The 27,363-nt window shown below is 39.9% G+C and overlaps 1 pseudogene; it reads right to left on the bottom strand.

Moving 5' to 3' along the window:
• Positions 1 to 99: 99 nt before the first annotated feature.
• LOC124125874 lies at positions 100 to 23,945 on the bottom strand (annotated as a pseudogene).
• Positions 23,946 to 27,363: the final 3,418 nt, after the last annotated feature.

Here is a 27,363-nt window from a genome sequence, read left to right as displayed (position 1 = left end):
GAAATACAATCACAAAACAAATATACAAATATATCAAATGATGAAAAAGAAAAGCAAGAAACAAACATCAGTTATCTCGGGTAATATGGTTGACTGTTCACGGCTTCTTAGTAAATAACTTGTTCGTTGCATTCATGCAGTCAATATATCATTAATTGTTTCCACCCACTTACTGATAGGAGGCATTGTTTCACACAGCTTGGAAAGGATTTCATCCTTCAGCTCGGGCTTAAGTGACTCTTTGGTGTCTCACCGCGCTGATTGGGGAAGAGAAGTATAATATTTATGTCTTGTGTACATATATCTGCCCCCGCCTCCAAGTAGTTCTATTGTCTCACTATGTCCCCGCGATACTGCTAGCTGCAGAGGGGTACGGCCATGATTGTTTTGTGTAGATACATCTGCCTCCTTGTCCAGAAGTAGTTTCACTGCCTCACTATGTCCCCATGATGCTGCAAGGTGTAGAGGAGTATCACCGTATTTGTTTTGTGTAGATACATCAGCCTTTTTGTCTAGAAGCAGTTTCACTGCCTCACTATGTCCCCACAATGCTGCACGATGTAGAGGAGTATCACCATATTTGTTTTGTGTAGATACATCAGCCTTCTTGTCTAGAAGCAGTTTCACTGCCTCACTATGTCCCCGCGATGCCGCTAGGTGTATAGGAGTATCACCATCTTTGTTTTGTGTGGATACATCAGCCTCCTTGTCTAGGAGTAGTTTCACTGTCTCACTATGGCCCCGCGATGCTGCTAAGTGTAGAGGAGTATCCCAATCTGTGTTTTGTGTAGATACATCAGACTTCTTGTCTAGAAGTAGTTTCACTGCTTCACTATGTCCCCACCGTGCTGCACGATGTAGAGGAGTATCACCATATTTGTTTTGTGTAGATACATCAGCCTTCTTGTCTAGAAGCAGTTTCACTGCCTCACTATGTCCCCGCGATGCTGCTAGGTGTAGAGGAATATCACCATCTTTGTTTTGTGTAGATACATCAGCCTCCTTGTCAAGAAGTAGTTTCACTGCCTCACTATGTCCCCAATGTGCTGCTAAGTGTAGAGGAGTATTACCATCTTTGTTTTGAGTTGACACATCTACCTCCTTGTCTAGGAGTAGTTTCACTGTCTCACAATGGCCCCGCAATGCTGCTAGGTGTAGAGGAGTATCACCATCTTTGTTTTGTGTAGATACATCAGACCTCTTGTCTAGAAGCAGTTTTACTGCCTTACTATGTCCCCGCGATGCTGCTAGGTGTAGAGGAATATCACCATCTTTGTTTTGTGTAGATACATCAGACTTCTTGTCTAGAAGTAGTTTCACTGCCTCACTATGTCCCCACCGTGCTGCTCGATGTAGAGGAGTATCACCATATTTGTTTTGTGTAGATACATAAGCCTTCTTGTCTAGAAGCAGTTTCACTGTCTCACTTTGTCCCCGCGATGCTGCTAGGTGTAGAGGAGTATCACCATCTTTGTTTTGTGTAGATACATCAGCCTCCTTGTCTAGAAGTAGTTTCACTGCCTCACTATGTCCCCAATGTGCTGCGGGGTGGAGAGGAGTATTACCATCTTTGTTTTGAGTTGACACATCTACCTCCTTGTCTAGGAGTAGTTTCACTGTCTCACTATGGCCCCGCGATGCTGCTAGGTGTAGAGGAGTATCACCATCTTTGTTTTGTGTAGATACATCAGCCTCCTTGTCTAGAAGCAGTTTCACTACCTCACTCTGTCCCCGCGATGCTGCTAAGTGTAGAGGAGTATCATCATCTTTGTTTTCCGTAGATACATCAGCCTCCTTGTCTAGAAGTTTCACTGTCTCACTAAGACCCCAATGTGCTGCGGGGTGTAGAGGAGTATTACCATCTTCGTTTTGAGCTGATACGTCAACCCCCTCCTTTAGAAGTAGTTTTACTGTCTCACTATGACCCCACCGGGCTGATAGATGTAGAGGAGTATCACCATCTTTGTTTTGAGCTGATACGTTAACCTCCTTCTCTAGAAGTAGTTTTACTGTCTCACTCTGTCCCCACTTTGCTGCCATGTGTAGAGGTGTATTATAATCTTTGTTTTGTGTGCATACACCAGCCCCCTTGTCCAGAAGTAGTTTTACTGTCTCACCATGTCCATGGGGTGGAGATAGATGTAGAGGAGTATCACCATCTTTGTTTTGTATAGATACGTCAGCCCCCTTGTCTACAAGTTGTTTTATTGTCTCATTATGTCCCCACTTTGCTGCTAGGTGTAGAGGGGTATCACCATCTTTGTTTGGTGTAGATACATCAGCCTCCTTGTCTAGAAGTAGTTTTACTGTCTCTGTATGTCCCCACGATGCTGCTATGTGTAGCGGAGTATCACCATCTTTGTTTTGTGTGGATACACAAGCCCCCTTGTCTAGAAGTAGTTTCACTGTCTCACTACTTTCATTCTCTGCTGCTAGATGGAGTGGAGTACTTCCACCTGTATTCAACCACTGTACACATTGTGGATCTAATGGCAGATGCTGGCCATTTTGTTCATTTAAAAACATGTTAGCGTAGTGAAGATTTCCTGTCTGAACTGCCAGATGAAGAAGTGTATTATCTTTTCCATTTGTGATATCTTGAAGGGGGCAGTTGGCAGGTATCAAAGATATCAAAATGTGTAAGATGTTACACACGACGGTAGAGTCAGGAATTTTTGGATAACTGCTTGAACAGTTACACCTCTGATGAAGCAACGAAAGCTTTAATATTTCCTGACACCTTGATACAATATCCTTGTCATTTTTAAGATATTGTAGTATATGTTTCACTAAGTACTTATTTCCAACTAACACAGTGACTAGGAGTACATCGTACGGCTGAGGTATCTCTGAGGTAATATTCTGTGTCAGACGTTTCTTGATAGCTTGATCAATAGCCGGAGAAACACAGAGTGCTAGGAGGCAATCAGACGGAGGTGTTGTACACTTATCTAGCAGCTTGCGCACTAGCTGGTTATCCTGGATATACAGAGCAGGTGCCAGTAATTCTGTTGTATCAACTTGATGGAACACGTCAGACAGTATTTCATTCAGGAGTAACGTCAACCCCTGTAAAATGACATCAGAGATAAGTGAAGTATAGTGGAAAAGGGTAAGTGAATTATGATAAATACCAAAACTTGAATGCAAATCATCATCTCCTACAGAAGAGGGAACGTCCCACTTAACACATTTCACCTCGTGCTTTTTCTGTAGAACTTCAGTTAACTTTTTATTAGACCGCCATCTTCCTACCAGACACTTCACAAATTCCTCATGACGTAAAGAAGGATGAGCAAGAATGTCAATGTAGCTTTTGGACAGAAGAAGATCTGTGATCTTGTCAGCTAACATGTGGAAATTGTCTCTGGCTAGTACAACGACCAAGTCATTCTTGTTCATCTCCTGTGTATGCATCAATTCCACCAGCATCTTTGGTGGGCAATTGCGTATAGCAATTTCAGGTTCCCGTTTGGAAATATTGATAAATACAACGTCATGTATAGATTGATGCTGGAACTGGTAGGCTTTTCCTGTTTTGACTAAATACACTCCACAGAAATCCTTTATCTTTGATTGAATTTGTGTCGGAGTGACAATGGTAGAAATATTGCAACATTCTTTAAGATACTCAACCATGGACTCAAGTTCTTCTTTATAGGTAGAGAGTTTCAGTTGATCTGAGCTGAGGTTACCATCTTTCATCAAAGTGAGAAGGAGGACAAGGTGACCAATATCATCACATTCCTGCATTCTCATTATTTCCTCAGAAACGAACTCCTGCGGCCTTTTGAAGAACTCCATACCTTTTGCTTGTGCTTCTTTACTTGAAGAAAAGAATGTACAACACTGGGGAAACCCGAGGACAGTGGGCATTCTAACAATGGCATTACATTCATGATAAGAAAATAATTTTTCTCCACATATCTTTTCTATCATTTTAAGTTTTTCTTGTGATGTGAGAGCATATTTTCCTTCATCTAGAACTATGCACTGAATAGTTTTTATGAGTTTGTACTTCCTGATCTTCGCATCACACTGTGAACATATGTCAGATCTTGAGGTAATGACAAGCCATACATGACCCAATTCGACATTTAGCCAAAGTCTGTCAAACAATTTGACCCAATTATTCACATCTGATTCAACCAGATAACTTGATCCAAATATATTATCGATTAGCACCACATACTTCTTCTGTTCAGCACGTTTGTCCCCATCGTGGTTCTTGTGATTTACCTTAGGAATCAGATTCCATTCATTACATGATGAAAGCACGATTGGGAAGCGGTCTGTTTCTTGTGATACGTTTGCTAAAATCTTTCGACCAAGTGTAGATTTGCCTGAGCCTGACTTTCCTTTTATGAAGACAGATCCATACTGTTGCATCAGATTGTATGCAGACCTCTCAGCGTTTGTAGACACATGCTTGTTTGAATCGGCCTTCTCGATAAGGTTCTTTGCATCACCTGCAGTTATATGTCAGTGTCATTATTCAAATATCGAACAAAAGTTATCATTGTTAATAATTCTAAGAATACTACCTCTATTACATCAACAAACGTCCTCTTGATTGTAATTTACACACAATTAGTTGGCAGATATGAAGATATGGCAGATATGGCAGATATGAAATAGAGGTATGGATTTCGCAAGAATAATTATTGTCTGACATTGAGAATGAAAGTATTGACACCTAAAATAACTCTCAAATTTGAGTAAAAATTAAAAAAATAGGTTTAAAGTGTTTTTTTTCTGAGAAAAGCGGCATATTGCAAAATAGGGACAAAGTATGTCAACTCTCTTGGATTTAAAAAAAAATATTACAGACTGTAATACACTGATCCAGTATTTATCAATTTTATCGGGTGGACTTGACTTTTCACCTTCAAGTGACTTCTTATAGTCTCATGATTCTTTTTGTTTCCATTCTCTTGGTTGAATGCTTTCAGTAAAGATGTTTAGTATATTTAAAAACTTACTTTTTTCTTCAAAATAGCAAATTTATATATTTTTTTACTTTTTAACACGCCAGCATTTTGATGGTGGCAATAACTACTTCTGAGTTCCACAACATTTGGTGCAATAATAGGGCAATCACTTTTTTGTATAGTATAGTAACGTCCTTCCACCGAAGATAACAACCATTCCAAATACTCAAAGAAACTACTTATATTGAAATTGATCATCCTTTAAACAGTTTCAGCTAACTGGAAATTGTACTTTTTGAAAACATGATATTATACGTTATTGAAGAAATGATTTTTAGTTAATAAACTAGAAGCAAAGTCACAATGATTTGAACAAAATTGATGTCAAATGTAAAATACATCTTGAAAAGATTATGTCTAACTAAACGCCATTTCATCCTCATGAACACAAGCAAGATATATTATTGGTGGGAACGAGTATATGAACTTCAATTTCTTTGGTCAACTGGTTTCTGCGACGACCAATGCCAGACAAGCAGTGCATGATAAAGTCACTTGATGTTCAGTCCGGTGATCTTAAAAGTGAAGAAATCACAAGCTTAAGCAAATTTCACAGATTGACACAAGCAGTTTTACTTGGTTGAGACTGAAGTATGTTCAGAGAGACATCAGTGTTGGTGATTGGATAGAGTGAATCAAATTGATCTCTGACAGTCTGGTTATGTTCGAGGTATCACATCCTTGCCGAGTATGGGTAATTTTGATTTTTCCTGTTTTTCATAAGAAGCAGTCTCTTTCGCGTGCCTATTTATCAATCATTATTTTACCAGCAAGCTTCCATGATTCAGGATTAGCTAATTCATTCCTGAAATTGTACCTGTATATCTTCTAATCAACTGAATTGCCTTGAGTTTGATATTGCTTTCACAGATGAAACATTTCAGTACTTACTGACTAGACTGTCCAGTTTGGGATTACTGCAGTAGTCAGAGACCAAAAGGTTGTACAATTTTATTCTAATAATTAAACAAATATGATCTGCAGATTTGACAACCATTTGATGTAACTTTTACAGGTTCAGTCGACATAACCAGTTTCAAATGTATAAAATCGGTTGCTGTATAATATGTAAAAAGGATCCTCATCAATTGTTATCTAGAAGCACATGCATACAATATAATGTTATTGTTTATGAAAACATAAGCGTGATTTTTTTTATGAATGAAAAAAATAGTCCTGGTATGACAGAGATCACAGTTATCCAATCAAAAAGAATAAAACAGGGTCAACCTTGTACGACACACGTGTGACGTAGAGTTTTAGTATCTTACAACCTGTACCTTAACCACATGGGTAATTAAGGGAAACATTTTACGTTGAAACACTTGTAAGAGGCACCAGGGACCATATAATATATCTATATCTATATATATATAATGGTCTCTGGTGGCAGTTACGGCCAAGCAACTGGTACGTGTACATGTAGTGATGAACTCATTTTATTTTACTGAAAAAAGTCACTGATTTTGGTTTGGTTTTGACTGTCCCGTTCTTCCTGGAACACATAATTACTCATGGGTAAATAGGTCTCCTATCTTAGAATATTCCAGAAAGGTGTCACAAATAATACTCAAGACTAAATACATAGTTGATGGCATGTCATCCTATCCAAATCGATGCTTATGATGTTAATCGATGGATTGTCTGTCCTGGACCACCGTCATATAGTTGGAATATTGCTGTGTAGCAGCCTTGAACAACACACAAACAAACAAAAACACACAAACAAACAAATACTTGTGTTCTTGATTGGTTCAATTTTTTTTTTAACAAAATATACATAATTCTGGGGAGGGTATCATTACCCAACCTCTATTATAGAGCAGCGGCCAACCCTTTAAAAAGAAACTTTTTGAAGGAGTAACCCTTCCCCACAGTAGAACAAAGCATAACAACATTTTTCTTCACAAGATGTCATTTAAGCGTTAGAAAAAGCTGGTTGTGATGATTTCTTTTGGTTGCAGCCATTTTTTGTGTGGTAAAGTGCGCATTTGTCTGTAAAATAACAGGCTCTTAACAAGTCAGTTTGCATATTAAGAGAAACTCAAGAAACCTACAATAGGACAAATAAATAATTAGCAAAATTGTTTAAATCGAGTAATGGACCAAAATGTATCAAAAACAGGAAACAAATCAGTCAGTGTATTACAAAACTAAAGATAACTAAACATCCATATTGATAATCATGTCGTTTGATATCTCAAATTCAACCTCAATGCTTTTGAAGCTTAAACAAAAATCTATAAGTAATGTAGGTATAATATCATGTATGAAAATTTAGCAAATGTGATCCCACCCCTCATCCTGTTAAAAAATAAATAAATATATAATTGTATATTTCAAAAATTACTATGACAAAACTAACATTCTTGTGCACCAAATTGTTTTATTTGAACACATTGATCGTATCTAACATATATACAAAGAAAAAAGTTAGGCGCACACTAATATTATGTCACTGTTGTTTGGTCCCAATATTTGTAACAGTCATGAAAGATGTAATTACGGGAAGAAATATGTTTTCTTGAGATGATGTTATCAGTCATGCATGTTGAAAGCTCACGTGCCATGCATGGTATGCCCGTGCAGCATGCTACCCTCAAGTATCTCTAAAAGCAGTTTATCCAAACGTTAAAATTGCTTTCTTAAGCTCGATTATAAAGAGTTATACCATGACATTGTGTGACCATGGCATAAAGGGGGTTATCAAACGCCACAAGATGGCAAATAATCGGCATGCATAACGCAGGAACGTCTTTTAATGCCATTGGTGAGAATTGTGGGTATTATTACACTGTCGTAAGCTGTTTAGTCGAGAAACATGATCGCAAAGACAGGGACCTTCTTCGTCTCATACGCCGAGAACCCGTTTTAACAAGTACTCGTATGAAACAGATGTGGTTGCCCAATCGTCGTTTCAGCATCAGAACCGCCAGGAACCGGCTAAAAGGAGCAGTACTGAGGGCTAGACTAGTCATAAAGCTTCCCTTAATTGCATGGTGTATTGCGCGACAGAATCTGAGAACATGGAGGCGGATCCATTGGTCAGACGAAAGTCGCTTTCTGCTCCACGTCACTGATGTAAGAAAGAGAGTTTGGTGGCACCGGAACACGGTCTACGCCCCTTGGAACATTAAACCGACTGTTGCATAGGGCGGGGGCTCGTTAATTGTTTGGGGGTGTATCTCTCATAATTGCAGGTTGGAATTTGTCTCCAAAAGGGGCAACTTAACAGGGGCTCAGTACATCTGGGACATTTTAAGGCCAGTCGTCGTTCCTCATTTTGACAACCACCCTCTTGGCATTTGACCTCAGTACATGGATTACAATGCCAGGCCTCATCATTCGCATGCAACCGTGGATTACAAGAGGGCCAATGCAATAACGACTCTACCCTGGCCAGCAATTAGCCCACATTTGACCACCCATTAACATGTTTTGGATGCTCTTGGGCGGCGCATACAGGCACGAGATCCTCCTGTACAAAATTAACGCCAATTGGAAGCAGCATTGCATAAGGAGTGGTTGTTGTTGACCAATCAACAGGTCCAACGTCTGACTGGAGGCATGAGACGTAGGGGGGGGAATGCATCATCCGGCCACGTGGCGGTTATACCCGCTACTTCTTTGTCTCAACATACCACCAAAACAAACTAACTGACATGACTATAACTAGACTCCACACTGGTCACACAAAACTACACAGTCATGAGCACATATTCAAAAGCATTGTACAGGCCGCTGCCCTCATTGACCTATTGTTGGGGACATTAACCAGGTCAGTTTCCAATGTAACATACAACATACAACGCAACAAACTCTTAAATAAAATAGGCACACGCATTACGGTAATACCACAATTCACCAACTCCTCACAACTGATAAAATAGATTGCATGAACACGAGAAACAAACTTTATACTCGGAGACTATACTCTATACGAATATAGACTCTCGTCAATTCCCAAGCCTACCATTCAGACCTCAATCTCCTAAAAATGAGATCTTAGTTCTCGCTATCGCTAAACAAAGATCTGAGGACATCCCATTACGGGTCCCGTCAAAACGACCTTTCATCCGACCAATCAAAGCTTCGCAGATCATGAAAGTGAGTGAGTGAATAGGGTTTAACGCCACTTTTAACAATATTCCAGTTATATCAAGGCGTGTCAGCTTAATGTGGGAGGAAAGATGATGATGCAGGTGAACCCACGAGCACGGGTATGATGCTGACAAACCTACAAACATAATCGGGGCGAACCCACAATCATAGGTTTCTGGCATGCCCAAGGGACGCAACTCTGCACAGCGAATGGCGGCGCCTTAGACGACTGGGCCACCCGTGCCCCCAGATCATGAAAGTGACAGTCGGAATTTCTAATCATGCGACTTCGAAAACGTTAACACGGGGGTATTCAGAACGACAGTTTGATTCCGTCAAAATTATTGTTCATCTCTCGCTTTCCGGGGAAGCATTTGAACGAAGGAAGCGTTGCACAGTACTTGGGAAGCACTACCATACAATCTCAACCATATATTAGACATTCGGTTTGTTCAGTTTTCAAACTTTTAATCGAGAACTGTGTCAACATATGTTTCAAGCGTAGTCTGAAATGGAATTCGCAAGGTTGAAGCGAGTGCCGTAAAGCTCAAGAAAGTTGCTTTCTAATTGGCTAATCGATTTCTTGTTTGTCATTTCAGTGGTCAGTCAAAGTTCGCGAAAGGTCGTTCTGACGTGACCCGTAATGGGATATACTCAGATCTTTGTTTGGCGAGAACTAAGATCTGATTTTAACGAGATTGATTCAGACCTCGGACTCATGACAATGCAGGCAGTAAAGACCCAAGCCCTGAAGACACTTCCCCCAAGCCGCTCATTGTCACGCATGATGACGTCGACGTTGACAGATAAAAACAAAGTGAACCTGTAAACAATGTAAAGAAGTCAAGAAATGTTACCTTCAACAATATGTGGGGAAAGTGTTTTGTCGGTGTCTATTGACATAGACACAAGACTCGTCCCAAGATATGTTAGAGCAAAGGAACCATTTGACGTTGTTCAAGATGCTTTGTATGACTATGCTAAGAATCGTGATGTAACTGCCACAAATGTGAGACTCATGAAACACTGGACGCAATCCTACCTTCACAATTCGAATAACTGTCCAAACGCAATGTGTAGATATCATATTGGATGATGACTGCCTCTGGCCCGAAAATGTTAATTGTCGTGAATAGCTACCCCATAATGTGTGGTACAATGACGACAAAGATGAACATAAATAATGAAGGTGAAAAATTGTAGACTTGTGACATATGCACTTTTAATGGCAATCATGACTACGTGGAATGTGCGTTGGGCATTGAATTGCTTTGACGAACTTCGCTCAAAACTTACGAGCTGTGACATTAAGGTTATTACCGAACACTGGCTAGATGACACACATGAATCGTTGCTCTATGACTTGGATGATGACTTTAACGTCTATGTTAAATGTCATCATGACCACTCATCTCAAAGAGGCGCATGTGGACAGCCATATTTATTTGTAAAAGTACTTTTTCGAGTCCGTCAGCAATCAGTATACCTTCAAGCAAGCATATCATTGGGGCTAAACTCCTCATTTGTAAATGCCCTATGTATATAATTTGTGTTCGCCTTCCCTCATCTAACGTTTCAGATAGTGTGTCCATAGAACTAAATAATGTACTGGAGATTAAGCATAAATGTTCTCATCGAGGGGAGACAATTCTACCTGGTGATTTCAATGCAGATCTGCGTCATGGAAGTATATTGAAACGCAGAGCAAAATATCTGCAAAGAGTGCACACTGAACGGAATCTATTTTATGCCGTACCCCTTGATGATAATGCTATTTTTACCTTCACAAGCAAATGTGAAACTATGAGAAGTATGATAGATGATGTGTTCATTAATCTCCAACATGTTAGTAAGGCTGTTGGTTATTCTTTAGATACTGGAGTTCAATACTCAATATCTAACCATTGTCCAATATTCCTATGTCTGAGTATTGATTCCCAGCCATGCCACCATGGTGGTGAACATCTTAACTGGCGTAAAACTAATTATGTACACTTTACCTAACCATAAAGGCCATGGTTAATGTAGAGATGACCCCACTAACTACAGAGGTATTACCCTCACTCCTGTATTAAGTAAACTGTTCGAAAGACTCCTGTTGAATAGAATTGAAGAGTGGGCAAACAAATCTAAAGGTTTCCCCCACCCCTTTCAATTTGGATTTAGGAGAGGGGCTGGGGCAGAAACTGACCAGTTCACATTAATGGAAAGCATAGCTCATTATAACGAAGATAGTCTCTATTTTATTGCGCTTTTCTTAACAACGAGAAAGCTTTTCACAGAGTCTGACTTAATGGTCTTTTTTTCAAATTGTATTACTTTGGAATAAATGGAAAATTATGGCGACTTTTACGCCGATACATACCTCATGTGTAAGCATTGGAGGATTTACCCCAAATGTGTTTCATGATAAGCAAGGTGTTGGTGAAGGACGCGTTTAATCGGCATGGCTTTTTACTCTGTATATTAATGACTTCTTGTAATCACTTGATGATTCTGGGCGTGGCTTGTGTCTTCCATACACCCGGCATCCTATTAGCAGACGGTTCTACGTTATTGAGTATCTCCCCTGACGGACTGCAAGATCTACTGAATGATATGTACACATATGTTAATAGATTGCATTTGAAATATAATGCCAGTAAAAGTGCATTTCTACTGTTTGGGAATATTTGTAAATCCGTCTGTCAACGTGTCTACATTAGTTCACGAAAACTTCCTAAAATGGAAAATGTAACTTATGCTGGATTGCTTTTAAAAACATCACAGAAAACCTGAGAACGTACCCATTTAATATGTGAAAAACTAAGAATGTCAGTCACTATAAATTATAATCATGGGCTATATTTAGGTGGTTTAAATCCTGTTCGGATGTTCATATATGGGAAAGGGTGATATCACCATGTGGATTTTTTGCTTGTAGTGTCAGGGGTAAACTATCCCCAAAGGAATAAGAAATCTTTGAAATTATTCAACGTCATTTTCGTAAAAAGATTCAAGGGTTGTCTAGATGCACTCCTTCCGTCGTCACCAGAGATTGTCTTTGTTTAATTTCTATCCAGGCATATATTGATCATTCGTGCACTCTGATTCCTTGGAAGACTATGTAATAGTGACATTAACGTTAAAAAGACTATTGCAGCAAAGACTTGTTCAGTGTCAACTCGATACAATTAAAGAAAACGATGATAAATGTAAAATGTCACCCATTTATCATATGCTATCACTAGTAAACAAGTATAAACTCAATAATGATATAAACACCTGTACCACCTCTTCTCATTTCCCAAACAAACATGCATGGGCAACTCCCCAGTCATTCCTCCAACTATTACCAGATAGGTAATTATCTAATCAAAACCAAATTAAACAGTATCATCTAAATGCTCTACCCATAAAAACAAACAAGCAAAAGCAACTAAAAAATCACACTACTAAATCAATCCTTTCAGCTTGTTTTCAGTCCCCTATTCCAAAATAACCCATTACTCTTAAGTATTTCCCTTCCTATCATTCACTCCCGTCATAGTAATGTTTTGGGGCATACATTTGCAAATTTAAAGCTTTTTAAATAATTCCTTCATATGTTTTAAAGTATGCCCTAAGTGCAAAATCGGCAATACCGGAAGCGATCGTTAAATCTCCAACATCATCATCATCATCATCAACATCACCCTCAAGACTTTGTTAAATCGTTCATGATCGTCTTGCTACTGGAGTGCTCACGGTCGAAACTCAGGTTTTGTCAGTAAGTGGGTTCGGGGCTTTGTCGATCTGTATTCTGACAAAGTTGTATTGAACTAAACGTAGTCACTTGGGTTTTTAATACTCTGTTTGGCTATTAATCCATGGATAGCCAACTTTCCAGTGATTTCTGAACTCTAACTAACTAGTCTTTCTAATTCCCAGTTTTTCTAGCAATTCGTAGATGACAAACCTTCCAGTGATTAACTAACTATTTGGGAACTTTAGTATCTACTAGTTCAGTCAAAGTGACAGAAACTTTAGTCTAAGTGACTCATTTTAGAGATAAGCTCTCGGTGTTAATTTCCACCTTGTTCATTCACTCATTAGAGTGTGGGGTTAATTGACTCATGTGTTAATTGGTCGGAGCTGACATAATTTGCAGTCGACACACTGGTTCCATAACTTGTCAAAGTGTTGTGCCAGCTATCTCCCATTTTAGAGCTGTAATACATGCAGTTGTTTGGCTAAAACTTTTTTGTATATTTGCGCTGATAGAAACTATTTGTGATCTGCATTAGCGCCGAGTGGATTTATTTGTAATTGTCAAATAATTAGTATAATTGGTACTTAATAAACCTGTGAACATGTTACCACATTTTCGTTATCACTTTATTCTTATTCTATGACACACCTGATCATTAGAGCACAGCTCCGACAAATTCCAGCAGAGAGGTATTTTATATTTTATTTTCACTATCTCATCACTCACTGATGTGTTCTTTGTAATGAAGAACATCTGAACATTTATAACTTAGAATATATCCAAATATTGTATTAACGATACTCAGTATTCTAAGTTATAAATCTACGAATGAAAGGATTATGTTTGACTTCTCAATTATGTCCGAAAATATAAAAACATGTTTGTGCAAATTGGCCTCAGTTAACATATGGGAAAGAAGTAATGAAATACATACTGATGGTGGTGATATTCCCCATACCACCCTGAACAAAAGCAGCGATATTCTGATGATGCACATGATCCCCTCCTTATCCCCTCCCATCGCCAAAAAATAACATGTTTCTTCACATGATAAACACTTGGAATGTACATATAACTGGTTATGTAATTTGAAAAGAAAAATATAAGTGAAGAAATATACAGGATCATAAATTATACAATACCAATTAAACAGATTCAGATGAGGTAATGACCAATGGTTTGTTCTTTCTGGTACAAAACATTTATAGTGCTGAGAGTATGGTTACCTGTCATTGTCATGTTGTCGGGTACTGTGGTTCCACCATCCCCTCCTAAAAGCAAACAAAAACATCAATTCATGTCACCAAAATACAACATGTTTCTTCACATTATGATGGCCTTCATAAACACCTGGAATTTAATATCAATCGTTATGTTATTCGAAAAGAAAAAACAGTAAGTGAAGAAATGTACAGGATCATAAATGTAAAGGCAATTATACAATACCCATTAAACAGATTCACATGAGGTAACGACCAAATGGTTGGTTCTATCTGGTACAAAACATTTATAGTGCTGAGAGTATGTTTACCTGTTATATGTATGTTGTGGGGTACTGTGGCTCCATCATCCCCTCCTAAAAGCAAACAAAATGGTTACCTGCCACTGTTCTGTTGTAGATTACTGTGGTTGCATCATGTTTTCGTTTTGATGTCATCCTTCTTTCACCAAGGTGTCACTACTGAAATACAAAATATTGAGTGAACTATTTGAAACAAAGGTTGTTTATTTGTTGTCTTACTCAGAACACAGCAATATTGTAAACACACAATAGTGTAATTACAATCCAAGTTGTTGATATTATGCCCTAGTACGTCTGACAATCAATCAACCAAGTCACCAAGGATGTCCTATCGATCCATTTGGTCAGAAGACTTTTGGGAACCTTTTCTAACCTGGAATTGAACTACTCAAGAATATTAAATGCGTCTACCAGGGCTCGTTTTAGCTATATAACACATGCAGCTGTGCAACATTTGAAAAATGCAACCTAATATTAAATTATGTCTACATGCACATAGTGCGCGTAAGAACATAGCATGTTTTTACAATAAAACCATGAATTGTGCACACAGCAGCGCCCTCAATACCTCTAAGCTATAGTTACCATACTACATCACTAATCCATGTTTTATATATGTGTAGTTTGTTATGCTTACTTCTTGTGGACATGTGCACATGTTCCAAATACGTTTTACCTCCATACGTCATTAATTTATGCAACACTAGCAGCAAATCGACGTAGATTTCTAACACGTTAGTGTTGTTGCAATATCGCTGGCGCAGCAAAATGATCTGGGGCAAAGCCACTAAGACACCACACCATTATGATATTGTTGGTTGAGATCGCGAGCTGGATGTTCTGGAGGCGATCCTGCCAGAGTATATTGCTAAGATGTGCGCTTCATGTCGGACCACGGGACGTTGGTGACAGTTCTCGATTCAAAATTTGAAAACCGATCAAAAGACAATAGTAGAATGTCTAATACTATAGTAATAGATGGCAAAGATTGTATGCCAGTACCTCTCGTGGCTTTTGGCAAGTCTTTTCCACTGAAGCAAGAGATGGACAATGATTTTGACGGAATCAGTCGTACAGCCCGTAACTGTCATTTGTAATGCCTCGTGTTAAACTTTTCGAGGTTGCATGACCAGAAAACACATTCAGACATTCACTTTCGCGATCTCGTAAGCAACGGTCTGTTAAGTCGGATACAGGGTCATTCCGACGTTACCTGTTATTGGTTGTCCAAGAGTGTTGGTTTCGGGCCTCGGATGGTAGCTCAGGGTGGAGACGGATGACAAAACTCAGGGGTGAAGTTTCGGCTAAAGCAGCCATGTTTATTGATGCAGGTTGGAGTGAGTCGAAAGGGTACATGTTGATAATAATGTGACAGAACGCACACCGGGACCGAGTGGCCAATCTTCCCGGGTGGGAGAACCGTTCTGTCACTTACACAAGTCGATCTTCTGGCTGCCTCCCTGACTGACCATGTCAATCGGGTTTTGTAGAACGGTATTAAGTAGCGTGTGGCAAGGTCATTGTCCCACGTGTATGTATGTACGTAAGATCCGGCGACGTAAGGAGGTGTTAATTGAAATTTATAGATAGCGCTGGAGATTAAGGGTCCTGCCCGGAGGGGCTTATGATAAGAGGGGATACGCCGAATGTTTGCTGAATATACAAAACAGACAAAGGGCATAGAATTTCGGTGCACTCGGAAACATATTGAAACAGTTAGGTATTTAGATAAATGAAATGTAAAATAAAAGTATTGAAATGGTTTACACTATTTTAAGTAAAAGTATTGAAAAGGTTTGCACTATAACAATACCCCTGAACGTCTTGGAGCTTTTGTCCTCAAAAGCGTTTTAAAAATAGTGACAATATGGAGTAAAAGTACAAGTACAGTACAATGCAAGTGACATTGACAGGTTGACAAGTAGTTGCTTCATGCACAACACTTGACTGTGATGAATGAAAGGGCATTAGATAAGCCATTCAGACGTGTACAAGTAAATAAGTGAAACAATTATCGGTGAAACAATTATACATAACATTAACAAGTTGAGCGGAGGTGCCGGCTCGTACACACAAAATACAGGTGAGCGGAGATTCCGACTCATACACAAAACACATTGGACGAGTTTCCACCGAGCGGCACATCCTGCACGCGGTCGCCCTTGCAGTCGGAGTACCAAACTTCTAGATACATTTAGTATCACAGGTATCACATTGAAACAGACAATAGACATTGTTGAAGTAATGTACACTGATGACGTAGGGACAAAAACATAATGTGCATAAAGCGTTTGCATATGAAAGTCATCTTTTCATGATAACAGTAAGATCCTTGAACTTGGGAGTCTTATATTGTGAGCCTAGACTCGTCAAGGCTAGCAGTTGTGGGATTTGTGAGACCATTAACGGTTGATCGCACGAATATACATAATTTTCGCCGGTATCATAACTAAGCACAAAATCACGTTAGCAAAACAACGAAGTAGGATATAGACTGTATACACAGTCTCCACTAAATAAGCTTGGTAAGCAAGAGGCTCCCTAAACTTATTATAATTTTACAATCGATGCTACTACATCGATTTTATCAGTTTTCACAAAGAGTACAAATAGTTTCTGTGCTTACATACTCAAAAAGGAATAAATGAAGCTATAAGCAGAAAATTGTAGGGTATTGGATAACTTTTTGAAGGCTATTGTCTATAGTAATGGTTATAGGGCCACAAATTAAAAGAAAAATCCTTGAAACCGGGAGTCTGATTTGTATCGGACGACTCGGAACACGCATATATCATGGATCTGCACTACAATCGTATAAGCATAGGGTGTAGGACATGAATAGAGTAAGAGTCTAGCCAATTTCAAAAACTTAATCTGATAAGGATGTACCTCTGCTAACAATACATAGATTGCAATACATACTCATTATAGAAAAACATGACAACATTTTAAGACAACAAAACAATAATGACTTGATTACATAACATTCGTTATAGGAACAAGAATGTCCGTGAGATGACGTATAAGCACAATACAAGTTGAGAGTTGGAACAAAAGTTCAAATATATTGACTCCGTCTAGGGCAAAATTCAACAGGATAGGGTGTCTGTGTGACCATGGAGGAAGTTGAAATTGTAGAAATCTGCCCACCAACTTTCAGCATCCTGCTGACCTGTGTATTTAGGGAGATGTATCTGTGCCATTACTGGGGGTTAATTCTAGGTAAGATGAGACTGAATGTGTTGTTCAGCTAGTGCATACCAATATATGTGCGTCCAGCAACAGCCACCCTCCCCATCACCAAGATACCACAAGCAACCACAACAGGAACCATACCAACCACAAGAGGAGCCATACCAGTCACCACAGGAACAATACCAACCACCACAGGAACCATACCAGTCATCACCACACCACTATCAGCCACCACAGAAGGAGTATCCAGTCCCACCACCTCAGCCCCACCACACAGCACAGCAACAACAACAGACGCCATCCTTCTTCTCGTACAGCTACAGTAACAGTCAACGTCTGCCAATTCCACAGCACCTTCGAGGCAGATGTCGCGGATGTGGTGAGTTTTTTCAGTTCCCTCACAATTGCCCTCATAGATATGTAATTATTGCTTACGCGTAGGTCACCATGCAAAGGTATGCATGCGCACATACTAGCAACAGACACAGGGCCTCATACCTGATACTCAGCGTTCTGGGGTCAGGCAAGAGTCAGCCTTTGTATCACTTGTGGCTCCCTTGACAAAGAACACTGTTCATGTCAAGGTGAAACAAGTGAGAACTACAGCTCTTGTTGACACAGGTGCATCAGTTAGCTGTGTCAGCATGGGCTACTTAAACAAAGTTGGCATAAAACCCTCTCATTTACGCCCATCTCACCTAACCGAAATCATAGGCGTAGGTGGTGAAAAACATTCTGTGCTAGGTTATGTCTCTCTTGACATTAACATAGGGCTTATCTACCTCTCCCAAATCTTTCATGTCTTTCACAACTTACATCACTCTCTCATCTTAGGCATTGACTTCCTTGAATTAAACAAAGTCACTATAGACCTGCCCCCAAAATGCCTTCACATACACGAAGGTCTTGTTTCAGTTTCTCTGGCATCAATCAATGGAGGCCACGCAATACCATGCAAGTCTGTAATTTTTCCTCCACACTCTCAAGCTGACATTCCCAACAAAATTTCTCATTGACAACAAGGTCAAGTTTTTCTTCTTGAACCAGTTCCGGCATTAAATGAGATGCAGCTCCAAGGTGCTAAGTGCCTTATAACCAACAATCCAAAATCAGCTTGCACGAGATTGCTTAATGCTAGTGACAGCCATGTCACTGTATATTCAAAAACAGTGGTTGCTGTAGCCTCAGAGATTGACTCCACATCTGTCCTTGACCTTCCTGGTACTTCTGATTCTGACCCTCCTACTTCTAAAAGAGCTAACACAACACATTCACAGGACATTGACTTTGATCTTAGTGATGCTGACCTCACACATGAACAACAAACACATTTTACTTGCATTTCTCCAATCACAAAGGTCGGTTTTTGCCTCAGATTGGTCAGAATTAGGACACACACACTTACATCAACACAGAATAGAAACATGTGATGCCAGACCGATTAGACTCCCTTTTAACAGGCATAACGTAGCCATTAGAAAAGAATGTTCAAGACAGGTGAAAGAAATGTTAGATGCCAATATCATTCAACCTAGTTCTTCTGGGTGGCACTCACCTGTTGTCATGGCTAAGAAACGTGACAGCTCTTACGGCTTTGCCGTAGATTATAGACGCCTCAATGCAGTTACTAAGCCTATATTTTTCCTCTGCCACGTTGTGAAGATGTCGTTGATGCCATAGGTGACAGCCATGCCACAAGTTTTTGTGTCCTTGATTGTGCTAGTGGCTTTTGGCAAATACCACTCCACCCAGATACAAAACACAAGTCAGCCTTCATTACGCCTGATGGTGTTTTTGAATGGAATCGCCTTCCTTTCGGCCTGAAAAATGCTCCTATGGCATTTCAGCAAACCATTTCAGAGGCACTAAAAGAGATGAATTGGTATATGTTGATGACATAATAATATTTTCTAAAACCTTTTTTGAACATCTGAATCACCTCAAGGCAGTATTCCAAAAGATCAGAGAAGCAGGCCTCACTCTAAAACCCAGCAAATGTAAATTCACGACAAAACAAGTTGACCTACTTAGGGCATATCTTCAGCAGGGATGGCATCCATGTTGATCCTGCCAAAATAGATTCAGTCACACAGATTCCACCTACTAAAAATGTCTATACTGTGCGTCATTTCCTAGGTTTGGCATCTTATTATCGGAAATTTGTAGCAGACTTTTCTGGCATTGCCTCCCCTCTTTACAATCTTCTGAAAAAAGATGCATCTTTCGAATGGTCATACAATTGTCAACAGGCATTTGAAAAGCTAAAACATGCCCTTACAACTGCACCTATCCTCGCATACCCTGACCAAAACCAACCCTTCATCCTCACAACTGATGCATCACAAACTGCAAGAGGGTACATCTTAGGCCAACTTGATTCTCAAGGTAGAGAACATGTAATATGTTATGGTGGTCGCTCTCTCCATACTGCTGAAAAGACTTGGGGTATCACACATCTAGAATGCCCGGCCGTCCTAGAAGGTATAAAAAACTTCAGGGTGTACCTTGCAAATGGATCATTTTCTGTTTACACAGACCACAAAGCTCTGACTTGGTTTAAGAAAACCAAACATGACTCTGGTCGCCTTAGTAGATGGTCCCTAATGTTGCAAGAGTATGATTTCGAGATCATACACAGGCCAGGCAAAGCCAACACAAATGCAGATACCTCATCCCACATTCCTCATGCAGAGCAAGTGCATCAATCTAACACTGATGATATACCCTCCCCACCCATTTCAACAGAACCCATCTCATCAACACGCACATATGCACAAGTAGCTGCCACTGCTTCATCTCCACTCTTACCCACTCCAACTTCACATTCGATGTCACCATCAAGCAGCCCCAAAGTATCATTCCCTCATCACCAAGGCAACAAGAGGTCTACACCCTCGACTGCCCATTCTTGCCATTACCCCAATCCCAATACAGGCAACATGAGGTCTACACCCTCGACTGCCACTTCTCACCATAATGCCAATCCCAATACAGGCAACAAGAGGTCTACACCCTCGACTGCCACTTCTCACCATTATGCCAATCCCAATACAGGCAACAAGAGGTCTACACGCTCGACTGCCACTTCTCACCATAATGCCAATCCCAATACAGGCAACAAGAAGTCTACACCCTCGATTGCCACTTCTTACCATTATGCCAATCCCAATGCAGGCAACATGAGGCCTACACCCTCGACTGCTTCTTCTCTTCAACATGCTAAATCTGACTATACCAACAAGAGGTCTACACCCTCGACTGCCACTTCTCACCACTATGTCAATCCCAATGCAGGCAACATGAGGTCTACATCCTCGACTGCCACTTCTCACCATTATGCCAATCCAAATGCAGGCAACATGAGGCCTACATCCTCGACTGCCTCTTCTCTCCAACATGCTTATTCTCACTCAGCCAACAAGAGGTCTACACCTTCGATTTCCTCCACTCGCCAATATACTTATTCAAAAGCAGGCAATATGAGGCCTACACCATCAACAGCCTTATCTCACTAACCAGCCAGCCATGCTCATCCAAGTCCCATGTCACCTACTGACAAGTAGACAAACAAGTCGGCCACCACTGCTACAAAATCCTCCAACAACAGTGTCCACACCAAACTACCGTTCTCGTCCCTCCAGCGAACTGAGGTCTTCTTCCTCTTCAACCAAATCATGCGCATCTCCACAAAACAACTTTCCAAAGCATACAAACATTGACAATGACAAACTTGACTCACTCAGTGTCTCATCAGAAGATATCGGTAGAGATGACATAACATCCTCTATATCTGTAGACTTTGTCTACAAGTTGGGTCCTTCCGATCTTCCTTCAGGCCCTATTGTCTTTGCTATAGGAACTGATCTTGATGATCAAGACTTGGCAGAAAAACAACTTAAATCCCCCGCCCTCCTATGGTAACACAGCTAGCTGTCCCTGTCTGCTGTCACAAAGAGCTTCTTTTTGCCTACCATGATTCCAAAGCTGGTGGTTGCCACTTTAGACGAGATGCAACTCGTCAGACAATATTCACAAAGTATTACTGGCCAGGCTTTACCAGGATTTTGAGAATTATGATGTCCTGTGATGACTGCCAACCCTCCAAAAGAAGGACAAATGCCAAGCCAGCACCAATGCCCATTGTTTTGTATCTGGGTGCCCATGCCTATTAAGGACAAATTCTCTCGTCTCCATGTTGACATCCTCGGGCCATTGGCTGAAACTAAGGAAGGTTATAAGAATATTCTCCTTGCAGTTGATTCCTTCGCACGCTGGACAGAAGGTTTCCCTATGCGCACTCAAGAAGCCTCTGAGGTTGCATCAGTCCTGTTCTCTGAGGTCTTCACAGGGTTTGGTGGTCCCCGTACACTCCTTACTGACAGAGGTATGCAGTTCACTTCCAAGCTAGTAAATGCTCTCTGTGAACTCCTCAATAGCAAGCACTACTACACTTCGTCCTACCACCCCTAAACTAACGGGATGTGTGAAAGGAGGAACAGTGTCATAGAGCAGGCTCTCTGAACATATGCTGACCCTGATCAGACCAATTGGGCCAAACTCATTGTGTTATGATGGCCATGCGCAATGTACCTTGCCAATCTACAGGGTATTCACCACACTACCTTCTGTTTGGAATGGAAATAAATCTTCCTTTTGACACAACCTTGCTGCCTAAATCTACCCTTGGCAAAGATGCACAGGGTCATTTTCAAGATCTCTTGAAAAATCTGAATGTGGCAAAATCCCTTGCAAAGGACAACATGTCTGCTGCTCAGGATAAAAGTAAGAATCTTCAGGATGTCAGAGCCAAGGAACCTTCATTTGCAGTTGGTGATCAGGTTCTCTCCCAAACTTTCAAAGAAATGGATAGGACCTTACAGAATCATTCGCATTGGTCAAAACCATACATTCAAACTACTGAACACTAACACAAACAAAGAACATAAATCCTTCATTCATGCCAACAGACTTAAAACTTATACACCTCCAACCCCTCGAAGACAACCTGCACAACCAGCTCAGCATCTAGCAACACCCACTCAGTCGACAGCCTTCCAGCCCGACTATCCTCGTAGAGAAGCCTCAAAAACAGCTCAGCATCAATCAACTCCAACTGTCAACATACTCCCATCCTGACAACCCTACCACAACACAGCACATTTCTGCAGAGCATCCAATTATGCTACCTCAATTGTCTGATAACTCTGACAATATTCTACAGAGTTCCACATCATCTGCCCAACCAGATGATCAACTTTATGCTGGAAAACCCATACACAAAGCTAAAAGGAAGTCAGGAGAAACTCATTACCTTATTGGCACTCGTGAAGAGCTACCACCTCGTGGTGAGTGCTGGGTAGCTCTTCCCCTGTGTGGAACCGGGGCAGAATATTTCTACAGCACCCCATATTAAGGTGCCTTCAACCTTGACATTCCCTCTGGAGGTTCAAAATCCCTTTGAACCTTTAGATATGGAGGTCACTACATCACTGTCATAACAGCGAAAGGACCTTCTCCATGCTCACGATCTCCAATTGAGCCGCCATGAGTTGCTCTCCCAATTTAATCCAGTGGAATTGTAGAGGACTTTGGACCAATTTTAATGACCTTCAGCTTTTAGTTCAAGATTTTAAACCATTGGCATTTTGTTTGCAAGAAACGTTCCTTTAAACTACAGATAATTTTGATTTATGAAAATATGATTCCTACCATTGCTTTTCCCCACCAGTGGATAAAGCAACGGGGGGATCTTCTGTTATGGTGAGGCAGGGCATCATTCACAGTCCTGTTCCTCTCAATACCCCTCTTCAGGCTGTAGCAGTACGTATAACAATTAATATTGTTTTTACTTTGTGTTCTTTGTATGTCCCACCAACGTACTCTCTATGGCAGTCTGATCTTTAGGCACTGTATGACCAACTCCCTAAGCCATGTGTCATCATGGGAGATTTGAATGGTCATAACCCGCTTTGGGGTAGTAATGTCACCAACACTCAAGGCAAATTACTGGAAGATTTTTTATTAAATAACGATCTGTGCATTTTTAATGATGGTTCTCATACATATCTACATCCTGCAACTGGAACATACTCTTGTCTGGACTTGGCAGTGGTAGATTCTATTTTACTACATGATTTTGAATGGTCAGTCCACGATGACTTCTGTGGAAGTGACCATTTTCCTACCATATTAAAATTTGTTACACCTTCTGATGTTCCTCCATCTTCACGGTGGAATTTTACTAAAGCCAACAGGGCATTATATGAAGTCCTTTGTTCTAACAAACTAAAACCTGACGTTTTTATTGATGTTCCCGACTCTATACAAATATTCTCTGATGAACTTACTAAAATAGCTGATGAATGTATTCCGTAGTCCTCCTCAAATCCTCACATACGTAAACCATGGTTCAACAATGATTGCAAAAAAGCTGGGAACGCACGGAAGAAGTTGAACATTTTTTCGACGCCATCCAATGGTCCATAATCTCAATAAATTTAATACTGCAAATGCTAAAACACGGCGCACCTTCAAACAAAAAAGGTCAATCTTGCCAAAATTATGTGTCCAAGATTAATTCACGGACGCCTGTGTCCAAGGTATGGAACATGATTCAGAAAATAAAAGGTTAGTGTTCTAAATCAAGCATCCACCATCTCAAAGATGGGGATCACTTATTAACTGATAAATCAGATATTGCAAACAAAATTGGTGAAACTCTGGCTAAACATTTTTCCTTGTCTAATTATGTCCCTCAATTTCAAAAATACAAAAAGCTGCGGGAAAAGAAACCTTTACATTTTAATTCTGATAATGGGGAAGATTATAATGAAGTTTTTTCCATTCATGAGCTCCATACTGCACTTGGGCAGGCTCATGACACTGCTGCAGGGTCTGAGAATATACATTATCAACTCTTAAAACATTTACCGCAATCATGTTTAGAAACCCTTTTGATAACATTTGATAAAATCTGGACGTCAGGAGAATTTCCTTCTTCATGGCGTGAAGCTATAATTGTTCCCGTACCTAAACCTGGACGTGATCATACTGATCCTTCAAATTATTGACCAATTTCATTGACTAGCTGTGTTTGCAAATCCATGGAACGCATGGTCAATAACAGATTAACCTGGTACTTAGAATCCAATAACTTAATCACAAATATTCAATGTGGATTCCGAAAAAATCGCAGTACAATCGACCATTTAGTTCGATTGGAGTCATTCGTTAAGAATGCCATTGTTAATAACAACATGCAGTGTCTATCTTTTTTTATCTAGAAAAAGCATATGACACTACACTGATGTACGGTATTTTAAAAGAATTTACATGATTTTGGATTGCAAAGCTGATTGCCTCAATTTATATCCAAGTTTTTAAATGACAGGCAATTCCAAGTCCACGTGGGTTCAACCCTGTCTGGTCATTATAATCAGGATCAGGGTGTTCCACAAGGCAGTATTTTGTCTGTCACTTTGTTTAGAATCAAAATCAACAGTTTAGCAAAGGTTTTAAACGATTCAATTGATGGATCTTTGTTTGTGGATGATTTTAATGTTTCTTGCCTTGGTAGGAACATGCATACGATTGAGAGGCAAATGCAATTGTGTTTAATAAAATCCAAAAATGGTGCTTAGAAAATGGCTTTAAATTTTCCAAATCTGAAACTAACTGTATTCATTTTTGCAGAAAACATAAACCTCACAAAGACCCAGAACTAATCTTAGATAACACCCCCATTACCGTTGTAAAAGAAGCGAAATTTGTGGGCATCATTTTTGATCATCATTTAACCTTTTTACCTCATATAAAATACTTAAAGAATAAATGTTTGAAAGCCCTTGATTTGTGAAAAAGTTGTCTCTTATTCCAAGTGGGGAGGGGATCAGAAAACCCTCCTCCAATTATACAGAACACTTATTTGCTCTAAACTGGATTATGGCTCCATCATCTATGGTGGAGCCTGCAAAAGCAGCCTTAAACTTTTGGATACTGTCCATCATCAAGGTCTAAGACTATGTCTTGGATCTCTCCGAACTTCTCCTATTGACAGTCTGACGTAGAGGCTGATGAGCCTTCTCTTAAACAACGCCGAATCAAATTATTCTTGTCTCTAAATTATGCTCTAATAACTCGAATCCAGCATATGACTGTGTTTTTAACCCCCTTTATGAAAATCTCTATAATAAAATATCATCCGTTCTCCCCCCACTTGGAATAAGACTTCAATCTGATATTTCAGCCGCTAAAATTAATTTTGAAGATATAGCCCCTACGCAGCTTTTGTCTTCTCCACCTTTGCAGCTAATAAAGCCAGAGGTGGATCTGAAATTAACTAAATTAAAGATATCGGAAACAAAGCAACTTATTTATCAACAAAGATATATAACACATATAATACTTACAAATGTATATTTACAGATGGATCCAAGGATAGTGATGCTGTTGCCAGAGCCACTGTCATTGGATCAAGGACCATCTCCTCCAGGTTACCCGATAATAGTTCTATTTTCACAGCAGAGGCCCATGCCATTTTAACAGCTTTACAATATATCAGTAAACAGTCCAAACATAAGCAGTTTATCATATTTTCCGATTCTCTTTCTTGCCTGCAGGCCATCCATAACATATGTCAACATCCACTTTTAATCAAAATTATTGAATTATTTAATGACCTTGCTACTGGCCAATACGACATCCTCTTTTGTTGGTTGCCCAGTCATGTGGGCAATAAAGGCAACACAATGGCTGATGCTGCAGCAAAAGCAGCAACCGACAATTCTGTGACATACACTTCTTATCCCATACACTGATTATAAACATGTAATCAGATGTTACATTCGTGATCTGATGCAAAAGAAGTGGGACACCCGAGTAGGTATCAATAAATTACATGAAATAAAACCACATATAGGTTAAACCTACTTGGGCTGTCAGTCCAGATTTGAAGAGGTCATAATACGACGATGTCGTATTGGCCATTCACTTATACTCATGAATATATTTTAAAAGGTGAGGATCCTCCATGCTGCATACCTTGTGATGAGAGAATCACAGTCAAGCATGTCCTGCTTGATTGTGTTGATTTTTCCATCAAAAGGGATAAATATTTCAAAGTTTCATCCTTAAAGGATCTTTTTAATATCAATGCTCGTTTAATTATTGACTTTTTAAAAGAAATTGAATTGTTCTTTAAATGGGCGATCTTTTTCAATTTATCTTCCCTTCACTAACCCTCTAGGTGCGCTGACCCGGACGGTATAACCTTAAACTGACGGCGCATGTGGTATGCGCGATACGAGCACTACATGTCATTTTGACGCCTATAGACAGTTAACTAGTATAAGCTTCACCTCTGTCGGCAACGGTCACGCTTGTGTGTGGACAGCATATCTTTTCGCCTAAACAATGATTTATCTATTGCCATGTCCGGAAATAAATGTCCCTTGATTTAATGATACATCAGGGATGACCACGACTGATTATATTATATAGTTATCCACTAGATAGGCGTTAGAAGCGATGCGGTGAGATCAGCTGATCGTTCATCTCAGGTCGCTTTGTTGACGTTTTGCAATCGGTACTGAAAGTGTTGCCCTTGATGTATGAATATGAAACTTAAGTAGATTTTGTATACGTTCCTATATCTATGTTGTAGCATCGCCGAGCAGGCTACATCATATGCATGCATTTCAGTATGTACAACGGTGAGGCGATACGGTACGCGAAATGTGAAGGTCTCATGCAACATTGCCCGTAGCCTCAATGTTGTGAATTTTGACAGCAACACATGTAAGTATTTGTCAGATATATAACAGAGA

This window comes from Haliotis rufescens, unplaced genomic scaffold (assembly GCF_023055435.1).
Source record: "Haliotis rufescens isolate VD_foot unplaced genomic scaffold, xgHalRufe1.0.p SCAF_29, whole genome shotgun sequence".
Lineage (NCBI taxonomy): Eukaryota > Metazoa > Mollusca > Gastropoda > Lepetellida > Haliotidae > Haliotis > Haliotis rufescens.
Note: the sequence above shows the minus strand (reverse complement) of the source record. Positions and strands in the feature narration are given on the sequence as shown.